This window comes from Amblyomma mixtum, chromosome 3, assembly GCF_055824585.1.
Source record: "Amblyomma mixtum isolate Tamu chromosome 3, ASM5582458v1, whole genome shotgun sequence".
Lineage (NCBI taxonomy): Eukaryota > Metazoa > Arthropoda > Arachnida > Ixodida > Ixodidae > Amblyomma > Amblyomma mixtum.
In genome coordinates this window covers 271,438,092-271,463,126 of record NC_143014.1, presented here as the reverse complement: position 1 = coordinate 271,463,126, position 25,035 = coordinate 271,438,092, and the positions used below count along the sequence as shown (strand labels likewise).

The window sequence follows — 25,035 nt, the reverse complement described above, 5'->3', positions numbered from 1 at the left end:
GCCCCTTCCACTTATTCAAGCCGTCGTCCGCCAGGAAATTGCTAACTTGGGTTTGTCCTCTGTCGCCGCTCTTCTTCCCTCCCAAGTGCCCGAAGTCCCTCCTCTATACCCTGTCCGGCCTGTTTACGCCGCTCCTCGGCCGCGCAACCCCTCCGAGTGGCGTACGCCCGACGACAGGCCTATCTGTTTCAACTGTTCCCGTGTCGGCCACATCGCCCGTCATTGCCGTAGTCGATGGTACTCCTCCCAGCGGAACCGTTACTCGACCCCACCTTATCGCCGCGACGTTGCAGACTCAAGCTCTTTCTCGCGACCCTTGGACACGTCAAGACCCACCACCGACGTCCCGCCGCCCCGCTTCAGCCGCTCACCATCTCCACAGCGCCGCCAGTCCTGTTCGCCGCAACGACCGCGCGCTTCCTCTCCCGGCCCCTACGGACGATCACAGGCAGAAAACTAATTTCTGCAGCGTCCAGAGGTGATGCTGCAGATACGACCCGGCTCCAAAACCCTCGTTTAGTTCTTCGTGCCCCGCGCAATTTACTGACCATACAAGTCGATGGCGTTGCCATCTCTGCTCTGGTTGACACGGGCACCCACAGTTCTGTGATGAGTTCCGACCTACGACGCCACCTCCGCAAAGTACTGACGCCTGCTCCTACAGCTGTTGTTCGAGTTGCCGATGGCACAACGTCCCCAGTCCTCGGCCTGTGTGCTGCTCGTGTGACGATTTCTGACCGCCAAACCACCGTGCTCTTTACCGTTCTGAATCAGTGCCCTCATGACGTCATACTCGGCCTTGATTTCCTTAGTGAGCATGCAGCCCTTATTGACTGTGCTACAAGTGTTGTTGAGTTGGACCTACCGTACCTCTCAGAACCACCTGCCCCAGTTGTGCACCGTCTCTGTACTGCCGAGTTCACCCGCTTACCACCTGAAGCCGCTACTTACGTATTGTTTAAATCTGTTCCACCTCTTCCTAACGGCCAGTATATCATCACCCCTGTCCTTTATTTGCCCGTCACAAAGAATGTTACCCTTGCCCATACGGTTGTCGCAGTCTCAGCAAACAGCGCGTGGTTACCTGTTCTCAACTTCAGTACGCACGTCCAGACGCTTCCTCAAGACATGTGCCTCGCCACGCTGTCCCCTACCGATGAATACGTGATCCCTGCAGTCACAAATTGTGTATCGTCCTCTCCGGACAATCATGTCACAGCTCTTTCGAGACCTGACCACTTTGCCAATATGATCGCTTCAGATCTCTTTGCCGACCAAGCCGAGGCACTTACCCATCTTCTGGCATCTTTTCAGGACATATTTTACTTCAATGACCGCCCTTTAGCTCGTACGACTATTGTGAAGCATCGTATCAACACTGGTGACGCCACTCCTCTGCACCGCCGGCCTTATAGGGTGTCCAGCTCCGAACGCCAAGTGATACAACAGGAAGTCGAAAAGATGCTTGCTAAAGACATAATCGAACCGTCGTCCAGTCCTTGGGCCTCTCCAGTCGTCCTTGTTAAAAAGAAAGACGGCAGTTGGCGTTTCTGCGTCGACTACCGCCACCTGAACCGCATCACAAGAAGAGACGTCTACCCACTCCCTAGGATCGATGACGCTCTCGACTGTCTTCACGGATCTCAATACTTTTCTTCCATTGACCTTCGTTCCGGTTATTGGCAAATTGCCGTTGACGAGCAAGACCGCGAAAAGACAGCTTTCGTCACACCTGACGGTTTATACCAGTTCAAAGTGATGCCGTTCGGACTTTGTAATTCACCAGCTACTTTCGAACGGATGATGGACTCACTCCTTCGCGGATTTAAGTGGACTACGTGTCTGTGCTACCTTGACGATGTTGTTGTCTTCTCGCCCACATTTGCCTCGCACCTTGAACGTCTCAGGAGTATCCTGACTGTCTTTCGTACGGCTGGGCTCCAGCTCAACTCGTCCAAATGCCAATTCGGCCGCCGGCAACTAACCATTCTGGGACATCTCGTCGATGCCTCCGGTGTAAGTCCTGATCCAGCAAAAAATTGCAGCGGTGCAACAGTTCCCTCGCCCAAATTCTCAGAAAGACGTGCGCAGTTTTCTTGGGCTGTGCTCCTACTTTCGCCGTTTTATTCAAGATTTTGCCCTTATCGCTCGTCCCCTCACTGACCTCCTGAAGACGGACACAGACTTTACCTGGGGCTCTGATCAACCAAATTCGTTTTCCATGCTTGTCCGCCTGCTGACATCATCCCCGATTCTGGCACATTTTGATCCCGCGGCCCCTACTGAACTCCGCACGGACGCCTGTGGCTACGGGATCGGAGCCGTGCTGGCTCAACGCTCCCGGGGCCCACACCACGTGGTTGCGTATGCTAGCCACCTGCTTTCACCTGCCGAGCGAAATTACTCCATTACGGAACGTGAGTGCCTCGCTCTGGTTTGGGCTGTAGCTAAATTCCGGCCATACTTGTTCGGGCGTGTTTTTTCTGTTGTCACGGACCACCACGCCCTATGCTGGCTGTCCTCGCTGAAAGACCCTTCTGGGCGTCTTGGCCGCTGGGCGCTACGCCTTCAGGAATATTCGTACACTGTCGTGTACAAGTCTGGACGTCTCCACCAAGACGCTGATTGCCTGTCTCGGTACCCTGTCGAGCCACCTGCTCTCAGTGACACTGACGATATCCCTTCCCTGTTTGGCATTTCTGATCTACACAACATCGCCGAGGAGCAGCGCAAAGACCCATATTTGCAAACCATCATCGAGGGCGTCAGCTCTGGAAGCTTGAAGCGTTCCCTGCAGCTCTTCGTTACTAAAAATGACATTCTCTATCGTCGCAACTTCCGTCCTGACGGGCCCACTCCTTCTAGTCATTCCCCAGCAGCTGCGGTCTTCTATAATTGCAGAACTCCATGACCTGCCTGCAGCTGGCCACCTTGGTGTGGCACGAACTTACAACCGCATATGGCGCCGTTTCTTTTGGCCTGGATTATACCGTACAGTCCGGCATTACGTCACCAATTGCGACCTTTGTCAGCGCAGAAAGAAGCCTTCGGCACCACCTCCTGGTCTTCTGCATCCTATAGACGTGCCTGTGGAGCCGTTCCACCGTGTAGGGCTCGATCTCCTCGGACCATTCCCGACCTCGGATTCCGGAAATAGGTGGATCGCAGTAGCCACAGACTATGGCACTCGGTATGCGATCACCCGTGCGCTGCCTACGAGCTGCGCGACCGATGTCGCTGACTTTCTTTTGCACAGTCTTATTCTACAACATGGTGCCCCTCGTCAATTACTCACAGACCGCGGACGCTATTTCCTGTCCAGAGTTGTCGACGACATCCTGCGTTCGTGTTCTACCAAGCATAAGATTGCCACAGCATACCACCCACAGACAAACGGGCTAACTGAACGTTTGAATCGAACCTTAACAGACATGTTGTCTATGTACGTCTCCCCCGACCACAAAGACTGGGATCTCGCCTTGCCCTATGTGCCGTTCGCTTACAACACCTCCAGGCATGACACAACTGGTTACTCTCCATTCTATCTCTTATACGGCAGACACGCCGTCCTGCCATTGGACACACTCGTGCCATCCGCTGACCGTCCCGTCACCGCCTTCGCCCGGGACGCCATTGCTCAAGCTGAAGACGCTCGCCAAATCGCCCGAACTCGGCTCCAAGCGTCCCAACAAGCGCAGAAGTCATTGTACGATAATCGCCTTCGTCATGTCACCTACGAACCGGGGTCGCTCGTTCTTCTGTGGTCCCCTTCCCGTCGCGTCGGTCTCTCTGAAAAACTTTTGTCTCCCTACCATGGTCCTTATCGTGTTGTGCGTCAGGTCACCGATGTCACGTATGAAGTTGCTCCTCATACACCTGCATCCTCTTCATGTACACCACCCACCGACATTGTTCACGTTATGCGCCTCAAGCCCTACCACGCCGCTCCTCTATCACCGGCCTAATGCCGGGACGGCGCTCATGCCGCCGGGGGTCATGCTACGACGAAGAGGAAGTGGAAGTCGAAGTGGCCTCCCACGTGAAAGGGTCGCACGAAGAAGAAGAGGTTGTTGGTGCTTCCTGCTAGCGTTGGTGCTTCCTGATGCTCGCCGCTAGGAACTATTCACCTACTGCTTGTAAATAAATGTAAATAGTATTTCCCCGTAACAATATGCCAGACCCTAGAAGGCTCGATGGAGAATTTCGTCGCCCAAAATTATAGAGGAGAACAAGCCACTTCACAATGCCAACTACAATTATTCTCAACTGACATTCACCAATCCCAGTTTAGAGTCGTGCAAGTATTTTACCTCTGCGCTTGCACACCAGTCTTTTCTTGAGGCAGACAACAGCTCAGCATCCTCGGTGTCAGCGTAAAAGATGAGCTTGTGAGGAGAATTTTCACTAACCATTTTCGCGTCGCATAGCTAAAAGTGCACTGCACTAGCCATTAAAATGACGCAAATGCACACTTGGTTTCCTTTCAGTCCCTGTGCTTGTTCGTATGAGGCATTCCACAACGCAGCACAAGAGCGCGGGTTCTATCCTGGTTGCAGAGGCAATATTTCTGATGCAGGTGAAATGTGGAAACGCCCTCAAGGTTTCTCTGCACATTCTCTGCATAAGGTTTCTCTGCCAGTTGGCCAAAAATAACCCTGTTCTCTACACAGCGGGCATCATCTCACAGCATTAGCGCATTACACTGCTAAGCAATGTTGGAATGTACGCGCAGGTTCTTTGGCCCAAATGTGGGAGCATGCACATTGCGGCTGACCTTTTATATTTCAGAGTCTGTATAGTTAACTATGCTCTTAGCATTCATGCAGATGAATGAAAAAAACTTTGCAGTCAATGAATTTCAAAAATGAGCTCGGAAGGATCACAGGGCAGTGTCCTCGCTGCTGTTCCACCCATTCACGCTGTCTCAGCAATTAAAACCTGAAGTCATCCAAAATCATTCGGTGTTGACAGCAGTTTCAATCCTTCTGTGCCTTGCTGCACTTAACAAAGCACATGTACTACACGCCGAGGCACCAAACGATTGCGCAATGCCTGCATTATGACCGCGCAGCTCAGCGATTAGACAAGCCCCCATGGTATGGCGCCATCTGTCCGCGTTCGAGACAAGCACAAGGAGTAGTGAACAAGATCTGGTCATGCCGCCGGGCGCTGTATCAGCACCTAAATATATTCTTACACCTTGGTCGCAGGACACATCACCTCATGCAATTACTGCTTAAGAGTTTGACAAGTGTGTATGCTATACTGCAACCCCTCCAGTGCAGCAAGCAATAATTTGAATGCTTGCAAGAGTACAGCTGCCATGTTATGAAAGGCTCAGACCGTATGCCACCCACCTGGAAATTGGCCTTGAAGGATAGCTCCATTGCAGTATCTGTGGGTGCACACCTCAATTTGCAGACTCTCTCTGAAAAACAAAGGTCTACTGATGTAGGAAAGTTTGAGCTCTGAGAATAGCAAGGGGACTGTGTCCATGTCTGCTCGCCTTGACTGTTATCAAAACAGCTCGAAAATTCACGGTCACATGGAGGCGCTAATCTTTTTCTTCATGACTGTTTGCTTCCCCACGCACAAACATTGTTGCAAGGCACCACTATATTTGTCTCATCTTCTTGTACAGTAGTCAGAATGCCTGTTTAAAGTGCTAGAATGCCACCCTATGACATAAAGACAATGAAAGTTTTGAACCTGCACTCGATTGTCAATATTATGCTGGCACTAGACCGAAGGCTCGTTGGCATACTATATGTCCTGTCAACTGCACTGTACCAGTTAGAGAACAGCTGAGATAATATTTCACTTTTATTGTTCCTTGGCACACCGCTCAAGTGCTCGGCAGGGTTGCTGACTGCACTTGCCTTTCTGTGAAAGGTGCACAACAGTTAAGGCAAGCATGAATTGCTACTCACGTCTGGGCTCAAGATGCCTACACATGACATCCGCTTAAGTGCAGCCGTCAACTTGTCATTAAGCAAGCGATGGCTTGCCTCGACGTCCGTTGTGGCAAAACACTGCGGCAAGACCTTCACCACAAGCACGATAGGTGCCACGTCACGCAGCAGGAGCAGGACAAGGGCCTCTGATGCAAAATATATGAGAATTCCATACTAATATTGACAGAAATTGAATGCGTTGAGCAACTACGTACCTTGATGTTATCGCATATGGCTTGCAGACTGGCACCACACTTCGTAAGGTCGTTCCCTCCAGTGTACAGACTGCAAAATCTGCATGCCGCAGTGTGCTTGCGAAGTGCAGGGCGCCGTAGCCCCCGAAGCTGAATGCGCAGGTCTCAACCGATGGGCACAAACGTCCTGCACAATCGCTTCAGTTGGCTGTCGCTGACGAGAACGCCTCACAGAACTGGAGATACTTGGTTGGAAGTGGACGCTAGGAGGGGAGGGGAAGAATAAAGTATGGGAGTTGTGCAACCCTATGACTGTCTCCTATAAAAAGGGACCACCACAGCGGCGCTACTTAGGCGAAGGGGAAAAAATAGTAGGAGAGAGGAAGAGATGAGGCGAGTAAGGAGTGGAGAGCGGCAAGGGAAATGGAAAAGATGGCAGGAAGCACACGCGTCAGTTTAGAGGCGCAGGCATAAGTTCGATGCCTCGAAAAATTCGAGCAATTTTTTTAGGGCACTGGTAATCTCGTCAGTCGAGCCTTCGGGGGGTGATGGAGTCACATAACGTGGCACAGGAGAGGCCAAGTTTTTGGAACCCACCGCAAAGCTTGGTGAGATGCGGATGCAAACATGGGCACTGACAGATGAGATGTTCCGAAGTTTCACAAGCACCACAGAGAGCACAAGCATCACTGGATGAAAGACGAAAGCGATGCTACCTTTCAGCAGTCCACACACAGCCAACACGCACCCTCAAAAGGAAAACAAAATCGCCATGAGTGAAAGCACAGGTGTCCACGCAGTGAAGTCGCCTCTCAGAGGAAATTCTGGGGTCAGGATGATATAGTTCGGCATGGAGCCAGACTATAAGTCTTGCAGAACCATAAGATGATGCAGCAGTGGAAATGAGGAGGGAGGGAAAGTGGGCTTGACGTGCCAGGTAATCAGCAGCATCATTTAGGTCGACTACGACATGGGAACGCACCCAGTGGAAGGTGACACTGCATCCATGGCCCTGTAGCTCGTCGAGCTGTGTGCGAATAGTGCAAAATTTTGACCCTTATCGGGATGAAGAAAGGCTTCAGTTGCGGTCTTGGAGTCAGTCAAAACAGCCGCCCATGCAGGATGAGGATGGAGACGAAGCAGATTCAAAGCCAGCACAAATTCCGCAAGTTCTGAAGCAGTGGAGGACGCTGGCGGTGAGAGTCTGCATTGCCCGCGAGCACCCAGTGTTGGGGCAACACATGCAGCAGCTGCAGAATTTCTACCATTTAAAACAGAGCCATCTGTATATAAAAGAATACTTCCAGCAATATGATGGGAGATATTTTCGAGCGCCTCGTGATGCAGGGCACAATGGGGCATACGCCTTTTGGATCAAATTCCCGGCAAAGTTCTCTCAGTGACAGGCGAGATGTCGAGATGAGGTGGCTTAGGTCGATAATTATGATGGGGAGCAAGACCTAGCAGTAAGAGTAGTGGGGCACAGTCAGGGGCGCGGCTCATGCGTTCCATGTGTTGGAGGCAGATTTTGAAAGCATGCAGAGAGATAGGCCAGGCGTTGATCTCGGCATAGGTGGGGCCAATCTGCGAGTACCATGGGAGGCCATAGTAAGAGTGAACAGCCGCACGGTGGTCGGCATTGGTCCTGTGCCACTGAGAAGGGCTGAGGGATATGAAAGGTAGGGCATGCAAAGTCTTGGATGTGCCCATGGCCTCGTAAAGCTGCAGACAGATGGCAGGCGAGGAACCCCCCTCTCGAATAAGAAATCGACGGGCATAGCGCTGAACTGCCTTAGTCTGCTAGAGGACAGCATTGACAGCAGGCGACCAAGTGAGATCATAGTCAATGGTGAGCCCCAAATAGATCACTTGCTTGTGCCAAGGTTTGTCCAGGCCTGCGTAGTGGAGGGAAGAAAAGCATCTTTGACCGCTGTGCCCTTGAGAAAGAGAGAAAGGAATTTTAATGAGGAAAAGGTGGAGAGGTCGGCCGGTAGTAACATGGCCCTGGCCTCCTACTCCACACAGGGGAAAGGGAAGAGGAGGAAAAGGAAAGTGCAAATGAAGGTTGATGATGGCATAATACAATGAGTTTCACGGGTGATGTCTTCACACACATACACACACACACACACACACAACACTGGCTGGCACTCGCATCACGGCTAGTAGACGCACACAAAATTGGTTTCACGGTCGCTTCCAATGTTTTTTCAGCAGTATAGTTCGGGCACTCGCAAAGAAGGTGTTCAACAGTCTCTGGAGTGTGGCACTGTACGCAATTTGGGTTACTTTCGATGCCGATCTTGTGAAGATAGTGTTTCATTGAGATAGCCTTTTTTAGATCTTTTTTTAGATAGCCTTGTTGGCGCATTTAATGCAAGCCGCAATGCAGTCACACTGGCATGATTCGAGTCATCAACAGGACCGCGTCCGTAAGCTTGACGCTGGCTCACGATTACATTTGCCATCTATGGTGGTGCTGTGCCCTTGAGGATGGAAAAGAAGTGCCTCGGTCTTCTTCACAGAGATGCTTAGGCCAACACATTGGGGAAGGGAGCGTTTCAGTAGACAGCACTCTGCAGGACACGAACAGAATGCACAATGTGATAGGTGGGTGACAATGCAAAAAGAGCAATCTCATCTGCATAAACTGCAACACGCATGAATTGCGCACTGGGGGAGTTAGGCACTTGGCAACATGAGCCATAACGAGGTTGAAGAGAAAGGGACTAATAACTCCTCCTTGTGGCACACCAGAAGGAACTGAACATGGTGAGCTAAGCGTGCCTCCAACACAAATGCGTATAGTTCAGCAGAGAGAAATGATCTCAGACATGCAAGAAGCTCACCCATTACACCAGTATTGATGAGCACTTGGATTATCGCTCAGTGCAGAAAGTTATCGTACACACTTTTGACATCAATAAGGAGCAGGAAACCAGCATGACTATTCAGCTTGGCCTGTTCCAAGGAGGTGATTGCACGCAGCTTGCGAAAGCCATTTTGCTGGGGCACAATGGAACCACATGCATTTGCAATCCATTCAAGCTTGCATAGCGCCATGGTTTCCATGAGCTTGCCTGCTGATGAAGTAAGAGATACAGGCCGATATGAAAAGATGATACGCTGTTATTTAGCCCTTTTGAGAATGGGGACAACGATAGCCTTTCGTCAAGCAGAAGAAACAACACCCGAACACCAGAGTTGGCTGAAGGCAGCAAGCAGGAGGTTGCTTTGCTGCGGGTCAAAGCTCTGAAGCATCTGATCTGCTCCAGGGGTGCTGTGAGGTTTGCGATTGGCCAGGGCTGAGCGCAACTCATGAGCAGTGAAGTCCGCACTGCAGAGAGCACTGATCTGGGTGCTGTGGCGTTGATGAAGCGAGGGGATGCCGAGAGAGACGTAGGCGGGTGGACAACAGCAGGTACAGCAGCCATGACGGGAGCAAAGTGGTCCGCCAGGAGCTCAGCCAGCTCGGCACTGGTGATTGCCAGGGAGATGGCAACAGCCAAAACAGAACACCTCGAGCCACCCGGCTCAAGAAAAGAGCGAATGATGCGCCAGGCCCACTGTTGGAGATGCTGCGTATTGAGGGTGCAGCAGGAATTCGCCCAGCTTTGCTTCCGGAGTCGTTTGGCATGGCGACGATAAGCCGCGTCAAGCCGATTGTAAACAGTCCACCATTCCGGGCGGTTAAACCGCAGAGCGCGGTGGTGAGCCAACCAGAGAGCCGTCCGAAGGTTGAGGAGCTTAATGTCAGGCACTGGCATCCCCAAAGGCATGGTACACACAGTAAAAGCACCACTGGCACACCGGCAGATATGTTCGAGAAAGTTCAAACTGTCGAAGCCTGCACAGAGTTTACGGACCTTTGTCCACTGAACAACAGTGTAAGTGCATGTGAGTGGGAGCATAGATTGCAGTGTAAAATATTTGGGGAAATGGTCCAATCCCCGAGTGTCTGGCGAGGTTTTCCATGTGCGATCGCGGGCACGAAGGGACGACGCGAAGGAGAGAGACAGTGATGGCCGAACGCACACAGCACGAAACATAAGTGTGATGACCTGTATTCAGGCACAAAAGACCGGCGGCGAGACCAGCATCAAATAGGTCTTTTCTGCTATGACAGTTCACAGGAGAGCCCCAGGTTGTATGGTGAGAATTAAAATGCCCAATAAGGAGGCTGTCACAAGAAAGGCGCAGCATAATGCGCACCAAGACGCCTGGGGCCCAGTGTCAGTTTGGATGCACATAGAACGGAGTGTCTAGCGTTCTGTCCAGATAGAAACATTTGCTGCTACTGCAGTTCCGTCCAGGCGGAATATTTACTCAGCTAGTGTTCCGTCCATACAATGTCCGTACTGTCCATACTATATGCCTAGTGCATACTGCCCTAAAGTGTACAAACATTTATTGCTGCACCCTTTTATTGCTTTAATTTTGGTTCAGTTGACAATAGAAGCGCTCAGACGCGCTCATCAACGCCTTTGTGATGATGATGATCATGACAGTGCGATGCTCCTAGCCAAGCTGAGTGGCCACCTAATGTAACAAGCGATAGCAAATTATTTATAAATATATAGATAAAATAAAATGGGGAAGAAATGAGGCGCCTTGAAGGCCTTAAAATCAGCGTGCACATAGAGCTAGTGCTAACCTGCGCTGTGCCTGTAGGTAGCGCTATAGCAACTTCCACCAAATTATCATCATCATCAAACCTCAGCAGTCAGTGGTGGTGGTGAGTAGCAGCAGTAGCACATGGTAGCAGTCTCAGCAAACCACATGGCTGATGCAACCACACCAGCTAGATCGTCAGCCACATGCTTGCACCAGTTGCGCCATGAAGGTTGGCAAAAAGTTTTCGACGTTCCAGGAATTTGAGGAAGCCATGAAAGCGTACAGCGATAAAAACTATGTACAGTATTACAAGCAGGAGTCATCGGTCGTAGCAGCGGCGAAGCGGAAGGGAATCAAGCAGTACATCAATGAGAACGTACTTGTTTATCAAGTTCACTACCACGGCATCAAGGGCGGCCGAACCTCCGAAACGCGAATACAACCATACAACTGCCAATACAGCCATCCTGTATCTCAGGTATGCATCCAAACGAACTGATAAATTTGGCAGCTTTCATGCACTCTGTATTACATTGCGGCTAAGTTGCGGACAGCAGTGCGAATTCGTAATTCATTGGAAACCTTGAAAGAGTGAAAAGAATCTCCTCATGCTCTGTAGTGTTCATATTATAATGCATTAAAATGGTACCTTTATTCTTTAGGCCATATATGCATAACTTCCTAAGCAACGAGTGCTACCGGAAGGCGTAAAGGGTCAGGACCACCAGCTGCTGCAGCTGAAGGCAAATAAAAAGCTTCTCAAGCAGAAAATTCAACAGGACACAGGCAAAGTCGTCTTGCTGAAGGACCTCAGCAACCTGGCCAGCTCTTCGAAGCCAGCAATGAGAATGACCTTGAGCAGACTGTGCATCTCCTTCAAAAGGATTATGGTATGTTTAATGTGCACTGGACACCATCAGTTGTAACCCAGTACATTTGCTGGACTGCATAGAGAATAAATGGGAAGTTATAAAATATCTTCATTCTCACATTCGTTTCATTCCTTATTTTAACTGCATGCACATTCTGACTGCCATGTCCTGGTGGATGACAATAACTTCTAAGGTCTCCTTATTTCCACCCCTTCAGTGCAGAATACAATGGCTGCATATCCAGAGATTTTAGGCATTGATGCCACATACAAGTTTTTAGATGTCAGGAAGCCAGTGTACATCATTCACAATGAAGATTCCAGTGGTGCTACAGAAGTAGTCTGTGTGGCCATTCTTGTGAGGGAAGATGAATGCAGCCTGGAGTGGCTCCTTGACAAGTTCCAGGATCTCAATCCCTCTTGGACAAAGACAAGATGCATCATGGGAGATAAGAATCTGCTAAAGTGAGATTTGCTCAAGAAGTGCTTTTCCTAGGCACAAGTTTTAATTTGTGTGTTTCACACACTGAAGACATGAAATCACCTGTACAAAGATGACTATGTCAGCAGAACATGACCATGCCCTCAAGCTTCTTCAGAGGATGGTGCATACAAGGTCTGATGAGTTTACGAAGCTTGAAGATCAATTGGGCCCTACAGCACCAGCATCTGTACTGGAGTACTATAACAAAAACTGGCGCAGTAGTAAGGATGAATGGCCCAAAGGACTAGTCTTTAGCTGGGAGCTTTAATAACACAACAAACAACCGCCTTGAGAGCATTAATGCAGAACTAAAGAGTGTTGTCCCTCTGTACTGCTCTCTTGAGCAGTTTGTTGCAGCCCTATTCAGTATTCTAACCACAAAGCAACAAGAGAGGGACCATATGGCTGCAGATTCGGTCTATAAACATCCCACACGTTTGGAAGCGGAAGAGCACCTCCAGCAGTATCAGCTGACTCAGACGCCGTATGCTTTTCTGTTCGTTAAGCAGCAAGGTGAGCAGTCAAAGAATGTTACTGTTAAAGCTGACTGCCAAGATCAGTGGCGATGCCAGTCAATCTCTGGTGAGACTGCAACTACATTGTGCAGCTGCACTTGCTCATTTAGGCTTTCAATAATGCTGCCCTGTCATCACATCCTTGCCGTAAGAAGAGCTGAAGGCCTTAGTCTTTATGAAGGAAAGCTATGTAGTGAAAGATGGAGCAAAAAATATAACCACTGCACTGCAAACAACGATTATTCACAAAAGAGGCATGAAACACTCCAGCCATATCTGTCACACCAGTTGCAAAAAAGCCAAGGCCAATGACACAGCAGCAAAGGTACAAAGCTTTGTTTCCACTCTGCAAGTACTTGGCTGAGCTGGCATCAGCGGAATGCAATGACCAGTATTTGAAGCGTGTACAAGTTTTAAAGCTATTGATAAAGGAGTGGGAAGGGGAGCAGTCTAATGAACAAAACTACCATCAGCAGTACAACTGCACTGAAGCAGACTCAGCATCAGATTGTTTTTTTAGGTCTTCTTCATGTCCATAAGAACATGAAGTGAAGAAAGCACTGGTCACTCTCTTAGAGCACACTGATCCAGTCTCAGTCCCATTGTTGAAGATGAACCAGCCCCAAGCCCAGCGAAAACTGCTAGTCAGCTACTGCTGGAAATGGTACTTGGCCATGTGCCGCCGTTCAATGAAGCTGAGAAAGCGGCAGCAGTAATGTCTCCAAGCCTTGCGCTTACAGTTACGTCAGCTGATAGTACCGAGGCAGCGAATGCTGCAGAGCTTAGTACAATCTAACTGCCAAAAAAGATTAAACCTCGCAGTCGGCCAGCGGGATGTGCAGTCACTGTAATTGTACTGCCTAAAAGGAAAGTTCCAAAAGCCCGCTCTGATCTCAGTAAAGCTGAAAAACAAAAGAAAATTCTTGGTTCGCTGGTTGGAGACAGAAATGCCAGACTTTCCTTGGAAAAAGAAGTTTGCCTGGGTGAGTGAACTTAAATGTCCTATTCCAATCTTTCCAGCTCTTTTGTGGAAAGGGGCTAGGTGAACATACACTGTGCAATATAGTCACATTCTATGTGGTTCAGCATAGCTATACATTACTTACAAGCCCATTTTGCAGCAATATTGCCTATCGGACACTAGGTGATTTAAATTTTGAGGCAATTGTTTTAGCTAAACAGGATGGGTGTTTTTTGAAAGTGGCCTTTCAACATATGTACGGTGAACTCTGCACCTCCTGAGGCGCTAAGGATAGAAAAGTGCGTTCGGAGGCTTCATTACAGTGTGCTCATAGTCGCATGAATTTTGTCTTGCACGGGAAGACAAAGTGGAAACCATCCCTTCAAGGCTCCCAGAGTCCATCTCGGACAGCCAGCTCAACGCTGCTGCCGTGAAAAACTTTTTCACTGCCGATGTGCTGTGCAATACGTGCTTAAAGTCAAGCGCAAGAACATGAAGTGGAAGTGTAATGCTTGCAAGGACCTGTTGAGTGAAGCACCATCAATTGTTTGTGAAGCGTGTCTTTGCTGGTACCACATGTGTTGCCAGAATGATAAAGAAAGCGCTTGCCAGCACTACTTTAGAAAGTAGTGCTGGCAAAACAAATTTCCTTTTAATACACTTCTACCTTCAGCACATTCACTGAACTTGGTGTTCATGGTTGCACCAATTTGAGCAAAAGGGCCATAATGAATTCTAATTGGGTCATTTCATTATAGTAGAATGGATAGTTGGGCTAGCTGGTATGCAATCTTTCTGGGTGGAAAGCAGCGCGAGCAGACGAAGAGGAAGCACGCAGATGAGCGCTTGTCTGTGTTTTCTTGGTCTCTGTCCTTCATCTGTTCGGGCTGTTTTCCCCCCAAAATGGGTAATTTCTACCCACATAAAGCATTTGTTTGCCTCTGGAATAACCAGTTGACAAAGCTGTATACAGATGTCCTCTGTACGCATGTTCAAAGCATCAAAATATCTGTCCGCGTACTGCGTTTAGTTGCATCCTCAAAGGTATAACTTCCGTGCATGCATGCAAAATTGGGAAAATAACACTGTTAGAAGCAGAGTGCAGAAACTCTTTGAGGAGTGATCTGAAGCCCTGTCGCTGTTTGTGCTGCAAGATGATGTAGCCCGAAAAAGACTAGGACGTACACAAACGGTGAACAAGCGTTATGCAAACAGACCAACAAACCCAAGCCAAAACTCGTTCTATGCCATTTCTCACTGACTGCTCGGAAAATAAAATGATAGAGCAGAATATCCTGTTACATATTAAGTGGAACAGGATTGCCATTCTTCTCAACGGACATGCAACAGTCTGCAAGCAAACTGGGTTCCCAACCCCTAACGCCAGCTTTAATTCCGTCTGGACATAACTCTTGTGGCAGATAATGCTGGACGGAACTGTATAGTGTCAGATACAGTTCCGTCTCGACGGAATCCCATCGCTACATGCAGTTCCGTCTGGACAGAACTTTAGCGCAAATTGTAGTTCCGTCCGGACGGAACTCTAGCGCAAATTGTAGTTCCGTCTGGACGGAACTCTAGCCATGGCAGCCCACACAGAAACTAGCTGCGAAAGTATCGCTACCAGAGACGAGCACTGTCACTGCACAGCACTCCACCGCACCACTGACGATATCAGAAACATCGACGTGCACCTGAGAGAGGCTGGCGCGGGTGTACACAGCAACACGAGGATGACCAAGCCGATGAGGCACACTTAACCACCGCACATCGTTGCATGGAGTGGAACACTCGGTCGCAGTGCTACGTCTCTTGGAGAGCCACGACTTGGCAGGAGTAGCGAAGGAGATGACTGGCCAGTTCAGAGCCATTGATAAACTGGCACAGTACGACAATACCACGATACGCGCAGCGATACCAAGGTACTTCTTGGCACAACTTAAAACAAACGCGTTATTGCCCCTCAAGCGCTGCGGCGCGCAGACACCAGCGAGCAGTGGGGGTAGCATCAAGTGAGGAAACCTCTCCTCAATGCGAGCTAGCTATAGCGCAAGCGATCGCAGCGCCAGAGCCTAGGTGGCAATCGCGCAGGCCCACTATGTTCCAAGCGCACTGACACTTTTTGAAAACGAAAGACCTCAGCACTCCGAAATTATTCTCTGCTGCAGTTTTTAAACGTACACGAGGATGTGCGAGTTTCACTCTATATTGAACTAGAAGTTGGAGTAAGCCAGAACTATCGACTGCCGACAGGGGTAGTGGCCTAGAGTAAGCGGCGCTGGTGTGCTACTAGCAGCTGACTAGCACACTGAGCAGACGACGCTGTTTTAGTTGCGACGCTGCCTCCGTCACAGCCAGGTCTGCTGCGGAGATTGATTCGCAATTTTCAAAGGCGATTCCTCGTTTGCGGCTTGCTAAAGGTAAGGTAAGTCGCCTTCTGGTGCAAGATATTCTCAATGCGCGAACGTCGACTGCTACGTTCGGTCTTTAATGAAGGCGCTGTTGTCTCCAGTGAACTATTTCGCCTAGGTGAATCGGCAGTAATTTGAGAATTGGACATTGCGCGTCCCGCTAATCGGCGGTAGCACTCGACCACCATTGACTATGGTACCTCTATGCAACTGGTTTATCATTAACCCTGTTCCGGCCCCTACGGCAGTCAACACATGTGGCGAACGTTCGAAAACTTCGTCTGCCATTCCTGCCAACACATGCATGATCGATGCAAAAACCATACCGTATTGTTCGTTTTTATCGTAAAGATTTTCAAAATTTTTCTTACCTCAACCGCTGGCTCGTTTGCGGTGAAACTGCACACAGAGCTTGCGTATTACGGTAACTTTTGTATCGTAGCAAGTTTTACAACGGTACTTACTTAGTTGAGCCGTGCATGATGCAAAAGCGTAATCGTCTGCTTCGAGATCGGCGAACCGAAACCCAAAACACCAAGTTTTTGCTGAAGGGCGGCAGTAGCGCCATCTGTCTTCTGCAGTGGAAAGCGTCACAAGGCGCCAAAGCAAGCGTTGCAAGGAGCGCGGGCCTTTTGAATACGCCGTTCCGGCCTTTTCGTCTGCTTCAACTGAAGCGCTTCGAACATTTTCGGCCAACTGAGCAGAAAAAAATGCCGGAAACAACTATTTTAACGAGGTTGTGCCGTTAAAAGAATATTGTTTGACGTCTTTTTTTCGTCCAATGATATCGTCTGCTTTCGTGGCTCTTCTAAAGCGTCGGAGGACGACGTCGCGAAGTGCTGAGCTGTGTTTTTCTTCTTTGATTTAGTTCTGTGGGGCAAACTTTTTATTCTTCGCTGCTGTCCTGACTTCTTTGTGTCACTGTGCTGTGGTGTGTTGAGGTGCGGTATGGCAACTTACAGTGCAAAAGAGAAAGCGGCGGCAGTGGTGTGGGTAATTGAAACAAACTCAGTTCGCTATGTCCGCAAACAATTCACGATGAGGTTTCGGCGGCGGCAACCGTCTCACGCAGCCGTTTTTAAATTGCGACAGAAGTTTGAAGACACCGGCTACGTGACAAGGCAAGTGCGAGAAGATAAATCGAAGACACACCGCGGAATCGGTGAAGCGCTTTAGGGCGTGTTTGAAACCAACCCTCGCATGACCTGCATCCGTGCTGGGTTTATGTTCGGCGTAGCCCCATCAACGGTGAGCCGAGCACTCAAAAGCAGAGGGTGGCGTCCGTACAGGGTGCGGGTTCACCAGAATTTAAGCCCTGCAGACAAAGCCCAGCGGGTTTCATTCTGCCGCTCAGAGCAGCAGAGGGGGGCAGCAGACCCTACACACCTCGATTTTCTGCTCTTCAGTGACGTGACTGTTTTTCATCTAGACGGTCAAGTGAACCGACAATGCACGCGTTTCTGGGCGAAAAGCAACCCTCATTTCATTCACACCAGGGCAGTGAACTCGCCACGCACAGTTTTCTGGTGCGCAATATGGCGAGAGGGAGTGGTCGGCCCGTTCTTCTTTGAGGACACCGTGACAGCCGACTCCTATCTGCACCTACTGAAGGAAAAATTTCTGCCGGAGCTGGTGCAGTACCATATGCAGCAGCAGGTAGGCATCTTCCAGCAAGATGGTGCCCCTGCACACTATGCAGCCAAAGAAGGAAATGGTTAAATGAGCAATTTCCGGGACGGTGGATGGGGCGTGGGTCCGCCAATATGCCTTGGCCATCGCGATCGCCAGATATGACACCATATGCTATTTTTTCGCATGGGGATATGTCAAATCGATCGTCTACAGGACTGGAAGCCTTCGCACTCTTGAACATCTTCAGGAGCGGATCAAAGAAGAGCTCAACACCATAAGCGACGACATGAGAGCTGCAGTCTTCTAGGAATGTACGCACAGGCTGCAGCGATGCATAGACGCTGGAGGCGGCCACTTTGAGGATTGATTGTTGTTGTTGCTGTCCTCAAAATGTCTCAAAATGTAAATGCGTTTGCCTTGGTATTAAATGCCTTTGGTTGTTGGTTTTGGTTTTGACACTGCTTTGCTACGATTTCTTTTAATGCCACCGTTCCTCATTTTTAACCTCATGATTCTTCTTTCCTTCTTGATAGCAGTGCTGGGGGTTGTTGGAACTTTCGATGTAATCAGGCTGCACCTGTGGTGGCGTGGTGGCGGTATGGTTTGGTTTATTGGGGTTTAACGTCTCAAAGCAACTCAGGCTATGAGGGACGCCGTAGTGAAGGGCTCCGGAAGTTTCCACCGCTTGGGGTTCTTTAACGTGCACTGACATCGCAGAGTACACGGGCCTCTAGAATTTCGCCTTCATCGAAATTCGAACGCCGCGGCCGGGATCGAACCCGCGTCTTTCGGGTCAGCATCCGAGCGCCGTAACCACTGAGCCACCACGGCGGGGCTGTGGTGGCAGTATGATGATGTGAAATGCGCATGCGACGATTTTTATCGCTGTGTTTGACCTCTAGGGTATAAATGTGCAGCTGTCTATGAAATAAACTAGTTGGAAGTCGCGCATTGTACATGTCGTTTGTGTTTCCTCGTTCTCGTCCCGTCTTTTGCGCAAGCACGTACCCCTTTCTATCAAAATGTCTCTAATGTCGGAAATAGGCGATGCAGGTAATGAATAAATAAATGAATAAATAAAATGTTCAGGGCAGGCTTGCAAGGGCAGTCTTTCAGTTGCTTTGTTATCAGCAAATGTAGAAGCGCGAGCGAGTTGGTGGCAGATAATTCTTAAAACAGCATCAAACAGACACGGACACAAGGAAGGGGCGTACACAAGAACGGACGTCGTGTAGTGCCAATAAATTACTACTGTTTCTTTCAACAACTCCGACAGCGGGACATCCAGCGAGGGGAACAGCTGTTCTTCGGGTGTAGTGTGTGTATGTCGCTTTCATTGGGTAAATGATGACACATAAGCCTGTAATTGGTTTTACTGTACTATACTTGAAAAGTACTAAAGACAATTGATTGTAAAACATTTTATTCGCCGGAAAGAGCTTGGTAAGAGGTCGCGTTGAGTGGTCGAGAGTACGCAGCCCTCGACGACTCTGTCAGTCACTCCACCGCCAAAACTTGCGTTCTGGGGTTAGAGCTAGTCAGCACGGTCTCCCACCGCTCGAGAGAAGGAGCGGTAACTAGATCACCCGGAGGTGGCTCTATTTTGCAGTCCCACAGGATGTGATCATAGGTGGCTGGTTGGCCACAGTGTTTACGTTTGGGTGTGCGGCCCCTTTGAATACGCCGTTCCGGCTTATGCGTTGTCTTTAGTAAAGCACATTTATCCAGACCTTTACTAAAGACAACGCATATGACGGAACGGCGTATTCAAAGGGCCCGCGTTTCTTGTAACGCACGCCTTGGCGCCATGTGACGCTTTCCACTGCAGAAGACATATGGCGCCACTGCAGCCCTTCAGCAAAAACTCGATGTTTTTGGTTTCGGTTCGCCGATCTCGACGCAGACGATTGCGCTTTTGCGTCATGCACGGCTCAACTAAGTAAGTACCGTTGTAAAACTTGCTACGATACAAAAGTTACCATAATACGCAAGCTCTGTGTGCAATTTCACCGCAAACGAGCGAGCGGTTGAGTTTAGAACTTTTTGTTGGGCTAGATGGCCGCATGTTAAGAAAAGAACAGTAAAAGAACAGTTAGCGCTAGTCCTGTGTGGTCCTCACTTGTGTTCGTTTTGGTTGCACTCCTCTTCTTTTCTTACACCGGTAGAGGTAAGAAAAATTTTTAGTCTTTACGATAAAAACGCACAATACAGTACAAAAGAATTATTACGTATGAAATCTTTTTATTTATTTACTGCAGGAAAATACCTCACTATTGCGTCTCGTGGTTCTTGCTAAGCCTATGCAAAAGGCAAGGAAAATATTATTGCCGTCAGCGCAGCCGTCATGTAACGGGAGCAATTCATACTTGGTGGCATTGCAGACGGCAAGTGTAGCTCTGCTATCTGAAGCAATATTCTTAGACAGTTTCAGTTTCGCAGCTCCTGTCGGGAGGTGGCTAAAGTGGCGGGCGCAGGAACTAGTGGCGCTGCGGTAGAGCTTTTCTACATCTTCTGCTGCCGCGGGAGTTTCGCTCCATGCAGTTACGATAGGATAGTCAAATTTCCAAATTGGTTTTTCGTGTAATGGTGCTGTTAATATTGTGAAAACGTGTTTGCGTAGAAATATGTGCACTTGTTTGTGGTGAAATATGTTTGCGGTGAAATACAGGGTGTTTCACCTAAGACTTTCTGCAATTTTTAAAAATAAGCTATTTGAATTAGATGCGCGCTTTTTCTGGAAGAGCATTGTCAGTGATGTAGTACATCATAATGCAGCTAAGACGTGCTAACTAGCAGGCTTGTTAACCAATATTTAATAGTTAACTTTTAAACTATTACCGTTGGGAACCTTAATTATTGAGAGGCATGTAGCCCACCGTAAGTAATGTCCATATCCGTTTTTAGAATTTCGAGAACGCGATTATCCTCGGCGCTGTGGCCCAACAAATTTCGCCTACATCGCGCCAAAATACATGCGGTTTGAGAAGCTTGCAGGCAAAGCAACCTCTCCAGTGAACCTAATTCGTCGAGATAGCCAAAATATGTTGGGCCACAGCGCCGAGGTTAATCGCGCTCTCGAAATTCTCAAAACGGATATGGACATTACTTACGGTGGGCTACATGCCTCTCAATAATTAAGGAGCCCAACGGTGATAGTTTAAAAGTTAAATATTGGTTAACAAGCCTGCTAGTTAGCACGTCTTAGCTGCATTATGATGTACTACACCACTGACAATGCTATGCCAGAAAAAGCGTGCATCTAATTCAAATAGCTTTTTTTTATTGCAGAAAGTCTTAGGTGAAACACCCTGTATATTTGTGGTGAAATATGTTTGTGGTGAAATATGTTTGTGGTGAAATATGCTTGTGGTGAAATATGTTTGTGGTGAAATATGTTTGTGGTGAAATATGCTTGTGGTGAAATATGTTTGTGGTGAAATATGTTTGTGGTGAAATATGTTTGTGGTGAAATATGCTTGTGGTGAAATATGTTTGTGCCGCGTCTGTGACGACCTTGAGCTGCTCCATTTCTTCTTCGAATTGACCGATGTAATAACGCCAGCGCGACACATCGCATTGCGGAAGAACAGTATTCAGGGATGCATTTCCATTTGGCAGTCGCGGACGAAACCGTATAACCACGGTAAGCATCGGCAAACACAGTGCTCATGCTTCCTATGTCTTATTCTCTTGCCTGCCAGTAGTGGTGTCTAGAACTCAACAAGACGAGCCGGAGCAAGAAGGCGTTCTAGGCATTAATAATGACTTCACCACCAAAGTGCACATGGCGGCAGGATGCGCGTAGTGAAGCTGCCTCTGGGCCAGCTTGACTCGGCCATGGACACCCAGGCGCAAACTTTGGCAGCAAAATAGTGGGTAAAAAAAGAAAAGGGAAAATAAAAAACAAGGTCTCACCGAGATTCGAACTCGGATTGCTGGATTCAAAGTCCAGAGTGCTAGCCATTACACCATGAGCCCACACTTCCCGGCGCCGGGAATCGAACCCGGCCCTGCTGGGTGAAAGCCAGGTGTTGTACGCACTAGACCACGCCGGATTTATTTATTGCCTGACTTCGGCAAGAACCACAGTACACAAATACACTTACAGAGCGCAATGAGCAATAATTAACAACACATCATATTAAAACTCCTTAAGCGTCACCAAAGGCTCGACTCTTTTGAGCCACTCGGGAGCTTCAGGAGCAAGTTTCTGAACTTCAATATACTTATGCATGCACTCCCGAAAATAGATCCGTGCAGACCACGCCGGAACACGATAGGTACAGGGCATTCTAGGCATTATATACTTGCAAATACCCTTTGTAACAGACTTTTAGTAGAGCGATAGCGGACCTGTTGGAAATTACGCTAGCGTGCTGCAAGCAACTTATCCCCACAGATAGTTCTGGTATAGCGTTCTGAAAACGTTAAATGCTATCTGCTGGACATGGAGGTGAAAGGTCCTTCTAAAACAGTCGCCGATGCCACGAAATTTCCAAAATAAAATATTTCAGAGTCTTTTGAGCCAATTATTGCACCAACACTTATTTTCGCCAGCAAAAGTGCCGAAAAAATTAGAATAAAGCGAAACGAAAAACGTACCACAGTGGCACCATCTAGTAAAAACAATGTCAACTAGAAACCGTTATAGGAAGAATATTTTCCGTCACGTGGCGTCTAATGTTCAAAACACTTTTGTTAATTTAATATCAATGGTTGTGCTACATGATTTAAGTATATAAAACACCGCGACAAACCTCTAAATATATTTTTGCTTAGTTCCGGACGTTTGTGTCACTTTCTGGGCAGTTGCAGACGGTTACACCTGAGGTCCCATTAGGCTGGAGTGCTAAGAATCGCGAGCGGATCTGAAAAACTAGGCTGTATTGCAGCTTAAACTTTATCGTCGAAGCAAGGTAAGTCATCGCGAAAAGCAACAACACCAGTAGTTGGCTGTAAACATGCCCACCGGAATCGCAAGGCCGTCTGAATCGGCTGAAGCGGGCGGCTTTCGCGGGCGGCGCATGCGCACTTTGGACTCGCTATTCCGCTATGCACGCATTTTCGTAAATCCCCCAATACTAAAACTCTCGCCCAGGGCTCGTGTGACTGCAGCGAATGTCTTCGTGCAGCCTTCTGCTCCACAGCTGAATTCGCGGCACTCTGAACAAATACGGCATTCTTTCGTAGGCAGAGCGGCGACCTTCCGTGAACGATAACAAGGACGTTAGCTGCTCTGAATACGCAACTGATGCGGCAACGTCTTCGCAATAAACCCGTCTTTCGTGGTGATCACCACTGACCTGGACGAAGTCTGTGCGACATAGAACTTGCTTGCAAGCCAAGATTCCCTGGACAGTCTCAGCTTTCCGAAGGGCTCCAGTACTTTACGCATGACATCGTCACTATAGTATGACTTGGTATCCAGTGCAGCATTTTTTTTTTACCTTTTCACCATTTGTTTAGCAGCCATTGAATGCGTCGTTACAGCGCAGATGTGATTAATCTGGTAGGCGCCTATCGACGCCGCGTCTACGACGACTTTGAGCCGCTCCATTTCTTCTTCGAATTGGCCGATGTGATCAGGCTGGCGGGACACATCGCATTGGATAAGAACGGTATTCACGGATGCATTTCAATTTGGCAGTTCGGGACGAAACCGTATAAACACGGTATGCATCGGCAAACACAGTGCTCATGCTTCCTATGTCTTCGCCTCTTGCCTGCCAGTAGTGGTGTCTAGAACTCAACAAGACGAGCCGGAGCAAGAAGGTGTTCTAGGCATTAATAATAACTTCACCAGCAAAGTGCACATGGCGGCAGGATGCCCTCAGTGAAGTTACCTCTGGGCACGGAGATAGAAGGCTTTTAGGAGGCGCAACTCCATGGCCCCGCGGCCGGCGCGGGCGACCAGAAAACGTCACAGAGGAGGAGAGGAAGGGAGGTCGGTTTCCGTGGCGCGCGGTAGATGGCGCTCACGCGTGGTGCCCGCTAAAGTCACTGGAACTCTGAAAGTACCGAAGCTGTTGGATGGATGGATGGATGGATGGATGGATGGATGGATGGATGGATGGATAGGAGCGCCCCCTTTGAAACGGGGTGGTGGCAATTGCCGCCATGCTCAGCTTTTCTTTATTTATTTATTTTTTTTTGTTTACTGTGTTGGCAATTCTCATTAAGATTCTCCATCAACTTTGCCTACGGTTTCCTACTATTCTAACCTTATTCCACATCTCTGCTTTTCAGCCACCAATCCTCCAATCGCTTTTTGCTGACTTCCACTGCAGATTTATTTACATGACCATTGTTATCTTTAAACCCTAGGGCCTCAGAAAGAGTGACTGTGCCTGCATCGACATCCGGATGGATACCATCACATTTGATTATGAGGTGTTCAATTGTTTCCACAGATCTACCACACACTGCACATGTGTCATCTTCTTCGTTAAATTTCTTTTTGTAGCTGCGCGTTCTAAGACACCCTGATCTAGCTTCAAAAAGTAGGGCACTGCCTCTTGAGTTGTCATAGAAAAATTCTTTCCTGATCTGCCTTTTCCAGAATCGATATAGTTCTACACTATGTTTCTTTTCCATTGAATTCATCCAATTTTTAACTTCCGCGTTTTTGACCTGTCGTTTAATGCTCTTTCTTTCTCCGCCCTCATGACTGGCATACTTACTGGTTAGTTTTCTAGTTCTTTTCCGCCACTGTGAGTCAACGTTCTTTCTGTATAAATATTTAAATACCTTAGCTGCCGATCTGTTATCGTCCAATTTCCTCAGGCGTTCTTCATATAGTATTTTACTCTGCTTCCCGTGCCTCGAACGATGCCCAGCCCATATCCCCTTGTACTGCCTCGTTTGTGGTTTTGCCGTGGGCACCTAGTGCTAATCTTCCAACAGCTCTCTGATTTACGTCTAATCTCGACTGAACTTCTGCCCTTAAGCACATAACCGCATTGCCGAAAGTAAGTCCCGGCACCATTATTCCTTTCCAAATACCTCTTAGTACTTCATATTTGTTGTACCCCCATAATGCCCTATGTTTCATTATCCCGGCCTCTCTTCGTCCTTTTGCCCTAAGAGCCTGTTCATGCTTTTCCGTGTATATCTGCCCTTCGTTTAGCCATATCCCGAGGTATTTGTATTCGGCCACTTTGGGTATTTCGTGGCCTTGTATTGTAAGCACCTGATCAGTTGTATCGTTAAAAATCATCACACCTGATTTAGTTGCGCTAAAACTGAATCCTAGAGCGTCTCCTTCGTCTCCACAGCAATTAACCAAAGTTTGTAAATCTTCCTGGCTATCTGCTAACAGTACAATATCGTCCGCATACATTAAACCCGGGAGTCGCTGCTCAACTACATTTCCGCCTAATCTGTACGATAGATTATAACC

General features: G+C 48.5%; 2 protein-coding genes, 1 non-coding gene and 1 pseudogene across 3 annotated transcripts in view; 2 read left to right on the top strand and 2 right to left on the bottom strand.

The window, feature by feature from the left end:
- LOC149354755 (uncharacterized) overlaps positions 1 to 6,333 on the bottom strand; it is a 67,230-nt gene extending 60,897 nt beyond the window's left edge. The window contains exons 1-2 of the mRNA XM_089583506.1: positions 6,170 to 6,333; positions 5,358 to 5,428 (exon numbers count right to left, since the gene is read on the bottom strand). The gene's annotated coding sequence lies outside the window, so the exon portion shown is untranslated. The remainder of the gene's footprint in view (positions 1 to 5,357; positions 5,429 to 6,169) is intronic.
- Positions 6,334 to 12,187: 5,854 nt separating this feature from the next.
- LOC149354754 (uncharacterized) lies at positions 12,188 to 13,724 on the top strand (annotated as a pseudogene).
- Positions 13,725 to 15,931: 2,207 nt separating this feature from the next.
- Positions 15,932 to 25,035, top strand: part of LOC149354751 (uncharacterized) — a 73,090-nt gene continuing 63,986 nt past the window's right edge. The window contains exon 1 of the mRNA XM_089577547.1: positions 15,932 to 16,013. The gene's annotated coding sequence lies outside the window, so the exon portion shown is untranslated. The remainder of the gene's footprint in view (positions 16,014 to 25,035) is intronic.
- Positions 21,543 to 21,614, bottom strand: TRNAQ-UUG (transfer RNA glutamine (anticodon UUG)). The gene has a single exon. It is a non-coding gene; the product is annotated as a tRNA-Gln (tRNA).